The 16,611-nt window shown below is 40.8% G+C and overlaps 1 long non-coding RNA gene across 1 annotated transcript in view; it reads right to left on the bottom strand.

Annotated features, from left to right (window-relative positions):
- Nucleotides 1-6,245: 6,245 nt before the first annotated feature.
- LOC108714277 overlaps nucleotides 6,246-16,611 on the bottom strand; it is a 44,591-nt gene continuing 34,225 nt past the window's right edge. Inside the window, exons 2-3 of the long non-coding RNA XR_001935338.2 lie at nucleotides 10,324-10,531; nucleotides 6,246-6,285 (exon numbers count right to left, since the gene is read on the bottom strand). This is a non-coding gene — a long non-coding RNA (uncharacterized LOC108714277). The remainder of the gene's footprint in view (nucleotides 6,286-10,323; nucleotides 10,532-16,611) is intronic.

The following is a 16,611-nucleotide window of genomic DNA, read 5'->3' as shown; positions in this document are numbered from 1 at the left end:
CCTTGAGGGGATTAGCATATGGCTCAGAGAGGCATGCTCAGTAGATACATAACAGAGTTTGTGTTCACATCATCGCAGGATAAACAGTGATGGATTTATCTTTATATGAATAGACTCAATTCCTGAAAACTGTGTGGCATGCATGAATAATGCCAACTTACTGTAATGTTGCCAATACTAGAGAGTCATTAAAGACACGCAGTTCAAAATATAAGTAGATAAATATGATTCTTTTAATTTAGAAAAACAAGTCATGTTTTAATGAATTCTTTCTCAGCCGAAACTCTCTCTCTCTTTCTCTCTCAAAGCTTATTCTAGAATGAATTTAGTAGTCCAAATTAAAGCGTGCCCACAGTATTGATCTTTTACCTGTATTTAGGTGGCCTAATATGTCAAAGACTATTCCACATCTTGCTACAGTGAATTTCCAGTACTGGCATAGATATATAACACGATTACCCAAAGGATAGATTTTGATCTACCAGTAGATAAGCATTTCTATGAAATCCCACTTCTGGTTACTTATACTTAATACTAAACAGCAGAATAAGCAAAATAAGACATAACCCTTGCCATACTTGGGCTCTAACTACTGCAAAGGGTATTGTCCCTGTCTAATTCCACTCCTCTACTGGGATTCACAAATGAAACATGGGGAACAAGGTACATACCTCTTCTGTCACCTTCCCTAGACCTGGCATTTGTCCCCAGGGCCAGAATTAGGGGCAGGCAGAAGAGGCGCCTGCCTAGGGGTGCAACGATAGGGGGAGCTGGACAGGTACCTGTTAATGGGTCTTCTGCATACCCCCAGTTACTCCCCTCTCCACTCCCTCTCCTCTGTCACTCTCCTCTCTCTCCACACTCCCTCCCCTCTGCTGTTCCCCCTCCCATTTGCCCCTATTATCTCCCTCCCCTCTGCCACTCTCCCCTCAGCTACGGTGCATGCGTGCACACTTGCCATACATGGTTTTATCACAACAAGTGAATTTGGGTAGTCTTTAATGTCCCCCATATATGCAGAGAGTAAATTGTGTCTAGCATGAACTAATGTTATTAAACTCCCCGAACCCAGAAGAGCCATCACCCAGTGTCCTTCCATGCCCACCATGCAGAATGGGTTACACGTTTCTTTTTGTAGGACTTGCATACAGATATTCTTCTCCAGCTATAATCCATAGTCTCTGATGTTAGGGAGCAATTTACTGTGAAATAATCAAACTCTTGATATTGCCAGCATTGCAACCCCCTTCTCTCTTTATCAAAGGTCTTTTGCCCCTGAGTGGATGCCACTCTAGCCCTGGCACGTGTATTAAGTCCAGTATTAAGTCAGTTCAGAGTTTCTGTTCCTGTTATTTTATGTAACCACCCCTTAAAGGAAAAGAAAACCCTTTTCGTGCAAAACGCCTCCCCCCGGCCTACTCCCCCCCCCCGGGCAAATGACCCTAACTTGTTAGCCACCCCTCCATGCATGTCCTCTCTTGCTGAGTTCACGCGCGCCATCTTCGTCCAATCACTTTTCTTACTGTATTTGGCGGCGCATGCGCAGTAGGAGGTATTTGCCGGTTGGATCTACTGCACATGCGCCGAAATTCACGAAGTTTCCGAAAAAAGAAATCGGAAACTTTGTGAAATTCAGGCGCATGCACAGTAGATCCAACCGGCATATGCCTTCTACTGAGCATGCGCCACCAAATGCCGATGAGTACAGGAAGAAGAGTGTTCGGACGAAGATGGCGCCCGTGAACTCGGCAAGAGAGGACCTGCACGGAGGGGTGACTAACAAGTTAGGGGCATTTGCCCAGGGGGGAGGGTTTTGCTCCAAAAGGGTTTCCTTCTCCTTTAAATAAATGGGACCAATGATTTTCCTGCAGCCTCTGAGTCTTGTTAGGGCTCTATGGGGAGGCTTCCTCTCCTAGGTAAGCTTCATTAGCCACCATCTGGGTCATTACCATAGGGTTTTACCTGTGTCTTACCCATCTTTGAAGGTACTCTTCTTTCTAGTAACAATCTAACACTACTCATTCAGCTTGATTTGATGAATTGACTGCAGGCTGTAGGCACTTCTTGGTCTGGGGACTCCAAGATGCGTGAGGATTTCACTTTTTCTTTCTTTTTTAAATATATTGTCTTAATTTTTTTCCCCAAACCACAGGATTGTGAATATTAAGATAAATACAAATATTCAGCATAACAGTATTACAAATATAGTCTCAAGAAAGTTTCTGGTTCGTGTAGGACTTAAAGTTCTGGTTACATAACTTTTATGATATCAATGTTAATAGCCCAAGAGCAATTGGGAGAACAGTAGAAGTGTGCAGTAAGGTAGCTGGTACACATACTTGTCAAAGTGTACTGTGCTACCATATGAAAGTCTTAGGAATCCTGTATTACAACATAAACAAATCAAACAGAGGGATAACAGAAAAATTAACATAACATAAATAAAATCAAATCAGAGCAGACCATTCTTACTCATATAGGTGGTTAAATAGGTGCCTGGTGGCTACGGTACGGTGGATCCTGGGAGGCAGATGTTACTATGTTCCATTTAGAGATGCTGTAGCAAGCAGGTCTGGACTGGGAGTCAAAATAGGCCCAGGCATTACAGTACAGAGAGGCCCAATTAGCTCCCCACCAACCCCCTACATAGTGACTTTCTATGGCAGCCCCTTTGACATTTGCCAGAACACACAGATTGCCAGTCCAGGCCTGGTAGCAAGTAAGAGGGGGTTAGTGCCCCAAAGGCATTCTAGGTCATACCAGGTTGTATGTCGAAATGTATTGACTATCTTTTGTCTAATATCTGGGGGAAGATGTAGGATATAGGTGCATCACATATCGAAGAATTTATGTGTTTGGATTGTTTTATTGGCGGACGCCTCCAACCAGTCCATATTGTATAGAAAGTGTAAGGATTTTACTTTTTAACTTATTATTGTAAGAGTCCTGTTCATTTAGGTCATAGTAAACCTTTTGGCACTTGCCTGTCAAGTAAAAAAACTAACACCTCTGCCCATTTGTTTTTCTCTTGTTCCAATTTTTCAAACACAGCCGTATAAGCCTCAGTATCATTTGTCAGTGTCATCTTTTGCAGATACTTTTGTACTGCCTTGTGAGTAGTTATTTGTGTTTGAATCGGGCCGCACCGCCCTCATTTTCTCAGTCAGGACTTCAACTTCCTGCTGTATATGGAGATTAATTTGATTTTGTTGCTCCAAAGCAGCTTTATTGGCTTCTGTATGTGCATTAATCAATTCATCAGCAGCCTGTTGGTTTCTTGCTGATTTTCCACATGCAGCTGTGGGACCTCCTGTCGGCTTGCTGCTGGGCTCTTAATGTTTGCATTATTTTGCTGATGGGTTTGCAGCATCACATTTATTATCACCTCCTTTAATTGTGTGTAGAGACCTTGAGGTTTAGGTATGTTTTACTTTACAGTTTCTCCTGTATTTGGTCCTTTGAGTCATCCAGGCAGCTATGTCCTTTATCCTGGGTCCATTGTAGTCCAAGGTTAGCCCAGTATATGGCGATATTATTTTGATAAAAAGAGAGCACACTAGCTCAGAGCTCTTCCTGGATCCAACCTTGTGGGGAGGTGGGTACAGGATTGGGTCTAGGCAGTTCCCAGGCTTGTTAGTTAAAATTAAGTATAGGCAACATTATTATAGACTCTCTAGGAGCGAAAGGCAGGGCTAAGTTGTGTAGCCAGGCAGCTCAAGGCCCCAACGAGGAGGACAGTGGGGTTAGTACCCTTGCAGTGAACAGCCGCCAGGACAGGGACATGAGTGGGTGAGCTTAGGGCAGGAGATTTGCCAAGGAAGCAAGATACCATACAATGGGTGAGCACAGGGGCAGGGGGGAGCTCCCAGGGACCAAGATACAACAGTGAGTCTACTTCTGCTGGGGAAAGGATCACCAAGACAGGCAGTACTACCCCTGGGGAGGAGATTTACCAAGAGAATTCCCAACTATGAGTGTAACAATCTATTGAGAAGATTCCTTGGACTGATGTGAATTTGTATGAACTGCCACTGAGAACTGTTGCATTCACTAGATGCCTGTCTGTTTTGCTCAATAAAGAAGTTATTTGTTGTGAAGCAACCCCTGGACCACTGTTATTCTCAAGTTGGTTAATATATATCACCAGGAACCAAGCCAGGATCCACCTGAGGGTAAACTGTTTAAAGTGCACCACTGGGAGTTGCCTCAGGGTATAAAGGGTACACTGACAGTTAAGCTGGCCACAGACGCAAAGATCCGATTGTACGAATCAATGTACGATCGGACTTTCCCATCTCCCGACCTGCCACTTAACCATTCAGATCATAGTCTTACCATTCCGAGCAAATAAAGTAGTTAAAAAACAGATCAGCCGATGTTCTGCCCCTGACAGCAATCGTACGTTAGACAAAGCTAGTGACAGTCTCCCATTGAAAACTGTACGACCGGCAATACACGCAGAGATATTATCGGCAGCCGACAGAAATTTTCTAACCTGTCAAACGACCAGTCTCCTTCGGACAAAAAATGTCGGGTCTCTCCACACACGTCCCAAAACTCGTACAAATCCTCGATTCGTACGATGAGATCTTTGCGTCTATGGCCAGCTTAAGTCACTCTATTTCATCACATCTCAGGCCCACTAATGGGTGTGCTGCAGCATGTCCCCGCCCCCAGTGATCATGATGGGGAAGATATAAAGTAAATGAATAATCATGAAATGATCAGAATATTAGCTTTAATTGTTGGTTTTCAAAGTAGAGGCTAAACAGGTGACTGAACCCTAGTATTGAAAAATAATGTTTGTATTTGTAACTGCCAGCAATATTAATTACTAATAAAATAGATTAATTTGGGGGAAATTGGATAACTTACATTTTTGTAATTAACATAATGGTTACATTGTCCACAGTTTTGTAAACATAGCAGTTCTATCATGTTTCATGGCTGAGATTCTAGATTTATAAAAGAGCATTCACCCTGTGTTTAATGTCTGGGGCACTTTGCTCTTGTGAAGAAAAGCATTACCTACAATTAAGCTTCGGAGTATTACATTAATAGCATAGATTCTAATGTTAGCGAAGGGGATGGCATTTTTGCGAGAGTTGTCTTCCATGGTAGTGCTGATTTAACTGCGGGTGACAAATCTTACTGTGTGCCATTTCTCTTACTGGCATTCGCTACACAGGATAAAGTAAGATAACATCTAGATAAAAATCACAGTTTAAATATTTGCACCTATGTGCAACTGTAAATATGTGAAACCTCTCAGACCGTTTGCAGTTAAACTATAAGATTCTACACACTACTATAAGATTCTACATGTTAAATTTATATCAAGTGAATAGAAACATTATTCCCTGAAACATATTTTTTCCTGGCAATTTAAATGAGAAAAGCACTTGGTGTAGAATCACTGCCACCTAGTGCTGAAATTGGTTTCTGGTGGTATTTAGAGTAAAACCTTGCAATACACATGTATAGAAACAAACCAAATTAACAGTTCAAATATGGGTAACCCTGAACCATTAAGGCCTCAGCTAGCTCCCGGGATTTAACAACTGATACATCAGATCCACTAGCTGCTGTAGACCCAGTAGTAAGACCCGGTAAAAATCCTTATGGACACTGCAACTATTTCCTATTTACATTAGAAAAAAAAACTGTTCTGCACTCTTTGGGAAAGACATGAGAAAAGTCATCTGAGGTTTCAGATTACCCCATACACATTGAATTGCCAGGGTGATGACAATAATATACATATTGTCCCTCGCTCATGCAGGTACAGGTGAAAAAATACTCCAAATCACCTTGTGTCCTATTCCCCCTAAATCAACTTGGAAATGAAGCAATGTGTAGGGCTGAAACCTCTGCAGCATCACATTTGATATTCTGCAAATGCTAATGCAGTTACTTTAAGTTATGGACTTTCTCAGCCAAGTTATGGTTGGGTTAAAATGTGTAAATGAATGAGGTAACTACAGGTATGGGACCTGTTATCCAAAATGCTCGGGACCTGGGGTTTTCCGGATAAGAGATCTCTCTGTAATTTGGATCAGCATACTTTAAGTCTACTAAAACAGTATTTAAACATTAAATAAACCCAGGAGGATTGCCTTCAATATAGATTAATTGTATCTTAGTTGGGATCAAGTATAAGATACAGTTTTATAATTACAGACAAAAAAAAACAATTTATTTTATTAATATGGAGTCTATGGATGATGGCCTTCCTGTAATTCAGAGCCTTCTGGATAACAGCTTTCCAGATAATGGATTCTGTACCTGTTGTATAAAAAAAAAAAAATCAGTTTAAAATATTGTAGCAATAAACCATGAGTTTCCTATAGATTCCTGAATGACCCCACCTGTCTACTCCCGCATAGCATAGCCCTTTCTGAGCCTTCAGGGTTCTGTGTAACCAAATGCTTTACCCTGTAGGAATAGTGAGGCCCAAATAAACTAGGGATGCACCGAATCCACTATTTTGGATTCGGCCAAACCCCCGAATCCTTCACGAAAGATTCGGCCAAATACCGAACCGAATCCTAATTTGCATATGCCAGAACCAGCATATGCAAATTAGGGGTGGGGAAGGGAAAAACAATTTTTAACTTCCTTGTTTTGAGATAAAAGGTCACTCGATTTCCCTCCCCGCCCCTAATTTGCTTATGTAAATTCGGATTCGGTTCGGCCAGGGAGAAGGATCCGAATCCTGCTGAAAAAGCCCGAATGGTCACTCAATTTCACTCCCCGCCCGTAATTTGCATATGTAAATTCGGTTCGGCCAGGGAGAAGGATTCGGCCGAATCCTGCTGAAAAAGCCCGAATCCTGGCCGTATCACGAACCGAATCCTGGATTCGGTGCATCCCTAAAATAAACATCTTCTTCTTTAATATGTACTATAGATTTATACAGTAGTATAATTTTCTGTGCTGGCTCTAAATTACCATAGTGATGTTTTTTTCTGGTCCATGTCATGAAGTACATTCACTAGCAACATACGTTTGGCTACAAATGTATTATTGCTATTATTTATTTATTGCTCATCTTTCTATCCAGGCTCTCTCCTATTCATATTCCAGTCTCTTATTCAAATCAATGCATGGTTGCTAGGGTAATTTGGACCCTAGCAACCAGATTGTTGAAATTGCAAACTGGAGAGCTGCTGAATAAAAATCTAAATAACAAAACCACAAATAATACAAAAATTAAAACCAATTGCAAATTGCCTCAGAATTAAACTCTCTACATCATACTAAAAGTTAGTTTAAAGGGGAACAACCCTTTTAAGACATACTATGCTCTCTTCTTAGCATGTGAAACGGCACAGACAATACTATAAATGTAACCTTTTGGGAATAATGAAAACGGCGTTTTAGAATAGACCAGTAAAGGATTTACAATGCACATAAATGATATAAGTGAACTGAAATAAGTGAAATCTAAAAGCTTCTGTCTTTTATTCTAGATTACATCTGACCTTTTATGCCAACAATCAAAGGCGGAGAAAAAAATGAAAAGAACAATGAGTATTCATGAAGAAGGAAATCCTTGGTATTGTAATCAGTGCAGCTATTAGAGGAACAATATGGAGCACTGCTACTAAGGCAGCCCTGTCAGGCTTCACATGTGGAAATATTCTTTGAAATATGGCTACGGGACATTAGAAGCTAGGCAAAAAGACAGATCTGCAGTGAGAACTAACTTGACCCTAGGCAGGGTAATGATTTTGTGCCCCCTTTCTTTACACCTCCATTAATATTACCCTCATTTGCAACATTTGCAATAGGGACAAGGTGCCTTTGGAGGGGACCCTAATAATGGACATTATCCTATGGAGACTTCTGCACAATGTGACTCTGAATTAAGTGTCCTGTGTTATAAAAGGAACGCAGGGTGCTACTAAAGGTGGTATGTTCTCTGGTTGCACAGAATAAACATGCCAAAAGTTGGCCAAGTTTAGCAGCCTTCTTTTGCAAAATAATAGTAATGCAAGTATGGAATCTGTTATCCGGAAATCCATTATCCAGAAAGCTACGAATTACTGAAAGGCCTCCCATAGACTCCATTTCTAAAAATGTTTTCTCTGTAATAATATAACAAATTCAATACTTTGTACTTGTTCCAAACTAAGGTATAATTAATACTTATTGGAAGCAAACCTAGACTATTGAGTTTATTTATTGTTTACATGATTGTCTAGTAGACTTAAGGTATGATTATCCAAATTACACACAGATCCATTATCCGGAAAACCCCGGTCTCAAACATTCTGGATAACAGGTCCCATACCTGTACAAAGCATAGATTGTATCCAGAATTCTTCACTGCTCACTCGCATATGGCATGTTTAACACATATTTATATGCATGCTATCTATCTGTAAATATCTACTATGCAGCCCAATTCCATCCAGGATGCGGCATCCTTGCAGCAGGATCTTGGCAAACTGGCAATCTAGATGGCTAAGTGGCAGATGAGATTCAATGTCGATAAATGTAAAGTCATGCACCTGGGACATAAAAATATGCAAGCCACTTATACCCTTAATGGGACTGCACTAGACAAATCCATAATGGAGAAGGAGGTACTTGGGGGTAATAAACCTGGCTGTTGAAGGCAATGCCAGTCAGCAGCTGCAAGGGCAATCAAGGTTTTTTGAAAGGCCCTGTCTAGAATATGCAGTGCAGTTTTGGTCTCCAGTGCTCAATCATGATGTTATTGATTTAGGCTAAGTGATTATAATCCTTCTGGTGTGCCCCAACATTTGACACCCCCTATTAATTTAACCTTTCTTTTTTAATATCTGAAAAGGAATTTTTTTTACAATAAGAGCTGTAAAGATGAATTCTCTCCCTGAATCAGTTGCACAGGCAGATACATTAGATAGCTTCAAGAAGGGTCTCCAAGAAAATACAGTTACTGAATTTAGCATGTAGTACAAAGCTGATCCAGGGACTAGTTCATTTGCCATCCTGAGGTCAGGGAGGAGTTTTTTCCCCCTTTTCATTTTGCCCTCCTTTGGATAAATCAGTTAGGCAGTTTTCACTTAGACACAAAATGTTCAACTCAATGGACAGTACACCCTACGTTACTATGTCACTATTTATTTCAGAACCTCCCCTCACACCCTGGGTTTGGAGTTGGCAATCTCAGTGGCGGAGCTACCGGGGGAGCAGGGGGTGCGAGTGGGCCAGGGCCCGCACCCCCTCAGGGCCCCCCGGCAGTCCGCGCGCCGATGTGCGGTGCATATTCCCGGCCAGTTCCGGGTGTACGGAGGGGGGCGGGGGCCCGGCTGCGCGTCCTGCGCCAGGGCCCGCCCCCCTCTAGTTACTCCAGATGGAGTCGTAGCCTATTGTTGGTGGGAATGCTGTTGGTTGTAGCAACATGCGGATGGCAGTACTTGGACATCCTCTACTCCACATATGGGGACATTATACTTCATACCTTACCAAGGGGCTCCTCTCCCTTAACTCTGGTTATGTAGAGATGACTTGGCATAATGCCCTTTTTTTTAAAAAACATCTTGCAATATTAATTAGTTCAAGGGTTTATTGCCTACAGTGTTTTAGGTAAACTCACTGGTACCAGTTCTTCTTGTTGCACCTGCTTACTCATTTGGTAGCAAGGCAGTGAGAATGCATGGAATGGCATCCATAAGCCTGGACCATTAGCATTCTTTCAGTATTACACATGAGCTACTCTGCTCAGCAGCTCTGTATTTGATCTCTGGGCAAGATGCAAATATAATTATAATAATGAAATAATCTATATTGGTTACTTCTGTTGCCAACAATGCATTTGGAGCCAAAATAATTCCACATAATTATTTTATGATCCAAAGAATTCCTTATCAGAATGTCCATCAGTATTTTGCGTTATGAAAATATAAATGAAAATTCTGAGCAACTTTCCAGTCAGCGCCGATGCACGCCTTTATGCCGCCTAAGCGGGCACCTTCCGTTGCGCTCACATTTTCTGCACAGGAGGGGGTCGGGGCGCTGCACAACGCTAGTGCAGAGAGCGCAATTGCGCTCTCTGCACTAGAAGAGCCAAATTTCTGGGTTGAAAACCGGAAATTGGTCTCTTGGTTACCAGGAGCGGCATTTTTGCCACCCCTGGTAACCAGGGGGCGCTGCCGTCTGAGGCGAGTGGATCAACTTGCCTCATTGGTGGAGCGCCCCTGTTTCCAGTATACATACATTAAAAGATGCACATGAAGAAAGTCAAGCCTGACTGGTGGAAACCAACAACAATCCACAGTTTGATCAGAACCAATGATTTATTGGAGTCTAGTCCAGGACTCACTGCAAACTCACCTGATCTTTCTCATGCAACATGTGATGCTTTACAGAATGTTTCAGGGCACCCATATGAAAAGAGCAATCCTGGAAACCTGGCGCCTTATCAACTGTGTTAAGGACGTTTTGTGTTTTTTTTGTCTTACTGAAGAGGGAAAGGATAACTATCCAAGACTGGCGCATGCTGGTCCACAGACTGCTTTGGGACTACAACAGCTGAGACAACCTTGAAGAAGAAAAGGATTAAAACTCCATCATTGTGTGTTTATGTGGAAACAAACCTCACTTACCTTTCTCTCATCCACTCTCCCTCCCCTCTGTAGTTTTATTATTGTCTAGAATTGTATATTGAAAAGAGCTCTGTGAGCACAGATGTATGCAAAAACATATGTAACAAAATACAATACAAAAAAGGTCATATGATATTTATAATTAAGTATATTTGTTATGCCTCATACTAGCTAGCTAGTCTTAGTGAAATGGCACGCAGAGCATAGGCTCCACTGCTCTCAGCCTGTGTATTTTTTGCAGGTTGAGAGAAGTGGATCCACTCGGCACCCCCTTATCCATCTGAACTGTTTTTGTTTGTGTGCAGTCACACACAACGGGGTGGAGAAGAGGTCAGCCTGGAAATGTTTCCTTTTGTGTTTTCGGGCCAACCTCTGCACCGTTCGTCTCTGTGTGACTGCACGCTAGCAGATCTTATAAAAATCAATAGTGATGAGGAATGGAGTGGATCCACTTCTCTCAGCCTGCAAAAAATATGCAGTCTGAGAGCAGTAGAGCCTATGCTCCATGTGCTCTTGCCCTTAAGCTGGCCATGTTATCCGTTAGCCAATTGTTTTAACAAACAATTAATCCATCAAGGGTTAGAAGATCATACATATATTAACTGATGATCTATTCCTTTGTTTAAGCTGACATTTTGCTCAACCCTTCAAAATGAAGCCATGCACAGTGAAGGTTTGTTTAGACATTGTCCCATCCACAGACTGATTATATTGCTTCATGGCAAAAATTTCTATACCTGCCCAATTGACTATTGGGGCAATGTGGTCAAAACACATAAATTTTATGATTGTTTGCACCCTATCAGTGTAACAATAATTAGATGATTTTATTGGCTCGTTCTAAAATCCATACCGCAGTCTCTGTCCGTGTATGGCCAACTTTATGGTGGTGACACAAACAGCAATATTATCACACAATACAAGATTTTGTACAATATTTGATATGTGTATGGTGGGAAGCCGTGCATATTGGTCATCTCACCGATTGGACAGAAAGTAAAATTTTTGTCAGGCACCTCTAAAGGGACCTGAACATTGGCAAAACTTTATGCTAAATTGTCAGATAGAGGCGGACATTTTTGTTTCTACCTGCATATCTAATGATTCATCACTTAATGTTTGTAGAGAAAATGTGGTGTAGATAAACACTTCATGGCCCTAGGCAATTAGAAAGTCCCAGCTTCAACAGAGTATGCCAAACCAATGGATCGGAAATCGTCCCCTAGGCCAGTGATCCCCAACCAGTGGCTCATGAGCAATATGTTGCTCAACCCCTTGGATGTTGCTCCCAGTGGCCTCAAAGCAGGTGCTTAATTTTGAATTCATGGCTTGGAGGCAAGCTTTGGTTGCATAAAAACCAGGTGCACTGTCAAACAGAGTCTCCTGTAGGCTGCCAGTCTACATAGGGGCTACCAATAGTCAATTGCAGCCCATAATTGTTGCATGCTTGTGTTGCTCTCCAACTTATCTTACATTTGAATCTGACTCACCGGTAAAAAAAAGTTGGGGATCCTTGCCCTAGGCCAGTTTCCTACAGATCTAGCCTGTAGTTGGAGCAAACACCTTGCAGTAAAGGAACTAAATCCCTACTCTCCAACTCCATAGGTATTTGTTTACAATAGACACAATGTGAAAGCTATTTGAGCAGATGGCCTGCTTTTTAACACAAAATGGACACAATAAGAGATATTAACTCCTCATACTGGCTCATGATGAAAGTTACATCACCAGTAACTAAATTGGATTGAAATACCAACATATCTCTGCAGATTTCCAGATAAATTGTACAGGGTGCTGTCTATTGCATCAGTGTTGCTTCTCACCAGAAGAGAGTGCTGTAGCTACAGGAACAAAAAAATGACCCTGTTCGAAGAGTATTACAATTCCTGCTTGACCAAATAAAATTCCTGCAATTGCAAAAATGCTCTGTGCTACACAACGTGACTAGATTTTGCTATAAATATATATAGCTGTTTTTTCCTTTTCGTAACTAAACATATTAATTGTGATGTTGCTCTCTAATGATTGCATTCTAATACATAAAGATCATTGCAACATATAGAATTGAATAGAATGTAACATTTTGCTAGCATCTTTAATGCTGTACTATAGAAGATGGCTATGCTATTTTAAAAAGTTATAATTATAGCGGTCAGTGGAGCATTTTTATCTATCGATCTATATATATATATCAATCTATATATACTGTGTATATATATATATATATATATATATATATATATATATACATACATATACAGTATATACTGTATATATTCTTGCAAAGAATACGAATATTAGAAGTCACTCAAAACTCCATGACTGGGTAATTTAAAATAGTATATTATAGATACACAGGGCGTGCACACTAAAAAAATGATTAACATATTCACACGTGGTATTCTTAAAAACATTTTTTATGTAATATAAATGTATCCACAAAAATACTTTGTACAATCAGTGTAAATCAAGCATATTAGAGAAAAAGTTTTGTTTTTTTTGCATTTACATACCACAAATTTGTAATTTGAATACCAGGCTGTACAAGTGAGCAGACACCCTTGCCAGAAAATGGCTTTCTCGCTGAAATGTCGGAGTGATTCTCATTTTCTGGCATGGGTGTCTGCTTTGGCCTTCCACCCATTGTTGTTTGTATAATTTAAAATAGTATCTAATGGTGACATCTAATGCTCAGTGATGTCATTGGTTATAACTGGTGTTTAGCTGCTGTTATCACATGTCGCGTGTGTATTTAAAATAAATAAATAAATAATGTGACCCCTGGTTTAAAAAATGTAAGAATGATGATAGAAGTCACTTTGGAGTTCCATCTGTATTAAAGCACCTAGTCTAAAGCTTTGTGTGTTTTTATGGTGAAACTTCTTTCGGATTTCTAATATGTAAAGGTTGCCATACGCTGGCCAATAAAAGCTGCCATTGTATGGGCCAGTGTATGATGTTGATCGGGTTGGCTTAAAAATACCATTGGATCGAGGACTGCGTCAGTTCGTTGATGTGGTCCTCGATACCACTGCCTGCATTCCTGGCCTTGTGATCTGATCAGTAAGCCCATGACCCACAATTGGATAAACACAATATTGCCCACTCGAGGTGGGCATGTTTTTGCAAGAACAGCTCATTTGGAAACCTCTAAAAACATGCATGGCCAATATCTTCCCATTAAATTCTTCTTGCAAACATATACAACCCAATTTCTCACTGCCATGCGATTTAAATTGCAAATAAGTCCTATATAATCACATGGGGCCATGCTGAACTAATTAATGGGGAGCAGGGAGAGGTAAGGTACAGACATGGAAGGTGGATAAGAACCAATGAATGGGAGTTGACCTGCTTTTGCTAAAGTAAGACTTCAACCATCCAATGACTGCATATTGCATATTGAATGCATATTGCTGTAGTTAAGTAAAAGCTGAGGGCAAACATACTTTGTAGATCCCTGCCAAAGCTGCAAAAAAGGCATAAATAAGTACCCAGAATCCTCTTATTAACATTTTGTGTAGTTAACATCTGTTTCAGGTTTTGTGCACCTTCAGGATTGTAGTACAAGATACACACTGCAATATATTTAGGTCACACCATGCCACAAATTATTTTAGCTCTTATTGTTCCCTGGAGCATAAACAGTACAGTATATATCATGTACATATATAAATGTCAAAAATAAAAACATGCAGGAGAGCTACATTCTCAAATCTGATAATCTGACTTTCTCAGTTATGGCAAGAAGGTTAAATAGGCAGTCTTAATTATGTAATAATGACACTATTAACAGCCGCATCTGTTAAGCAAGGACTTCATATATTTCTGTGAATTGGGGCACACGCAGATTTAACGTGATACTGAAATGATTATTTCCAGCTGTACTGTTTGTAGGAAGCAGAGAACAAGAGATTTGCCACAATGGGTTGTTTTTATGGTTCACCTTTCAAGTTGTCCTGTTATTGTGAATAGCACTTGGCCTAGTTAGCCTGCTGCTTATTTGACTGGCAGGTATTGACCCATGGGTTTTCAGCTTCTCCTTGGGTTTGATCCCACCCACCAAATTTGACCCGAACTGCTCTCACGTCAGTTCTAATCAATTGATTTGCTATTTTGAGCAGATAATAATAATAACTTACCTCACTGAATCACCTGTTGGCTTCTACATTGCAAGATACACAGTTATTAGTCTGATTTTTGCTACTAAGTATTACCTTTAAAAACTTTCTTTGTTCATCACTACCTTGTCTAGCTTAGCTCTGGTTCCAAGGCCAGGCAATGGATCCTTTCAGCATCTTCTTTAACCATTTCCAGACATTCATGGTGAATTTTAGAGTTAAAAAAGGCTGCAGCTCATTTACAGGATAAACTGGAGGAACCATTGCATTTTGCATTTTATTTTCTTTGAAAACACTAAAACACTAAATGTTCTACATTTTTAAAGCACAAATAGAGCAGGTGTGTTACATTCAGCAGCATTACAGGTCTAGACAGCCTTGTTCTATAGTGGGGTTTAGAACTTAAACTGGCATGGTAAGGTGGAGTAACCCATAAAAGAAGCCTGCACTGATATGTGATATGTTGCTTTGTGGTATAATGAATTATGACTGTTGAGGACAAACACATTCATTATTCAAAGTTAAATAAGCATCATCTTCCACAGCAAGGGCCCAGCTAGGGAGAAAGCTCTGTGGTGTGAGTGTAACCTGGGATCTATTAGGGAGCAGCCAGAGGGAACTAGTTATAGGGTTCTGTAAGTACAGATAATTAATAATATACACGAGACAACAAGAAAATGCTTTACTCAATAAAAAGCATAAAGAGTATCTACAGATTTTGTTGATATGTTCCTAATACACATTTACAATAAAAGCTAGCAAAGCAGAACAAATTGCATGCGGGGTAAACCCCTATGTGATTTAGTTCATGATATGCAACATTTCGGGGGCACACCCCTTTACCAAGTATACGATCAGTGAATGGTAACACAATTTAAAGGCAAGTAATAATTCACATACTTAATGAGATAAAACACCTAATGAAAAAGACATTAAATGCAATTGGGGCAAATTCAGTAACCTCCGGAAATTCGCCAGCGACGGCTTCTCTCACATCTCCACACTTTGCCAGGTGAAAATTCGCCAGGACAAAGCTAATTCACTAAAATGTGAATTTGCATCCAGGGTGATGAACGATGACGAAGTTTTGCTAGCGTTAATTAGGCAAGCAAAGCAAAGTTGCGCTAACATTGGCTAATTTGCATACGGCGGGAAGTTAAATTTCAATTAATGTATATGTTGCTGCAAATACATTACAGGAAATGTAGGGGGAAAGCCGGGAACCCTAAAAAAAAAATTTACGATCTTTTGCAGCCTTTCACCCTGAAAAACTGAAAAGTCCCCAGCGTTTTTTGGGACTTGGGAACTGCTGTCTACTCTATTGCACTTCGCCTGGTCTGAGGTGGCGATAGCAAGTCTGGTGCAAGAGGTAACGTGCATCTCAGTGAATTTGCGTAGTTACATCCATTCGCCAGAGCGAAAATTCGTCTGGCGTTAGAGTGCGAAGTAGCGCTAGAGTCTATCTCCTTCGCTAGCGAAGTTACACCAGCACCCCTTAGTAAATCGGCGAAGTCCCGAAATGTCGTCACGCTGGCAATTTCACCCTTTAGTAAATTTGCCCCAAAGTTCCTCTAAATCTGAGGGCACACAGGCCATATGGTCTGCTTGTCTCCACCTGCATTTTTCTCCTATCCCTTTCCGTGTGTAGCTCCACTGATAGGCACAGCAGCTACAGGGAGTGGAGACCCATCCTAAAGACACATGTTATTTTTTTAGGACGGAGGGGGGGGGGATTTCTGCTCCGTAAACTGCACTCAGGCCAATTGTGCCTAACAGTGCAGCTACATGTGGGAGCAGCTCCACTTACCTCCGCATGTGTATTTTGTATGACCTGTGTGCTCTCAGCCAAGAAGTCAAATATCAGTATATATTGTATATTGAATCAAAGGAAATAA

This window comes from Xenopus laevis, chromosome 4L, assembly GCF_017654675.1.
Source record: "Xenopus laevis strain J_2021 chromosome 4L, Xenopus_laevis_v10.1, whole genome shotgun sequence".
NCBI classification, from domain to species: Eukaryota; Metazoa; Chordata; class Amphibia; order Anura; family Pipidae; genus Xenopus; species Xenopus laevis.
Note: the sequence above shows the minus strand (reverse complement) of the source record. Positions and strands in the feature narration are given on the sequence as shown.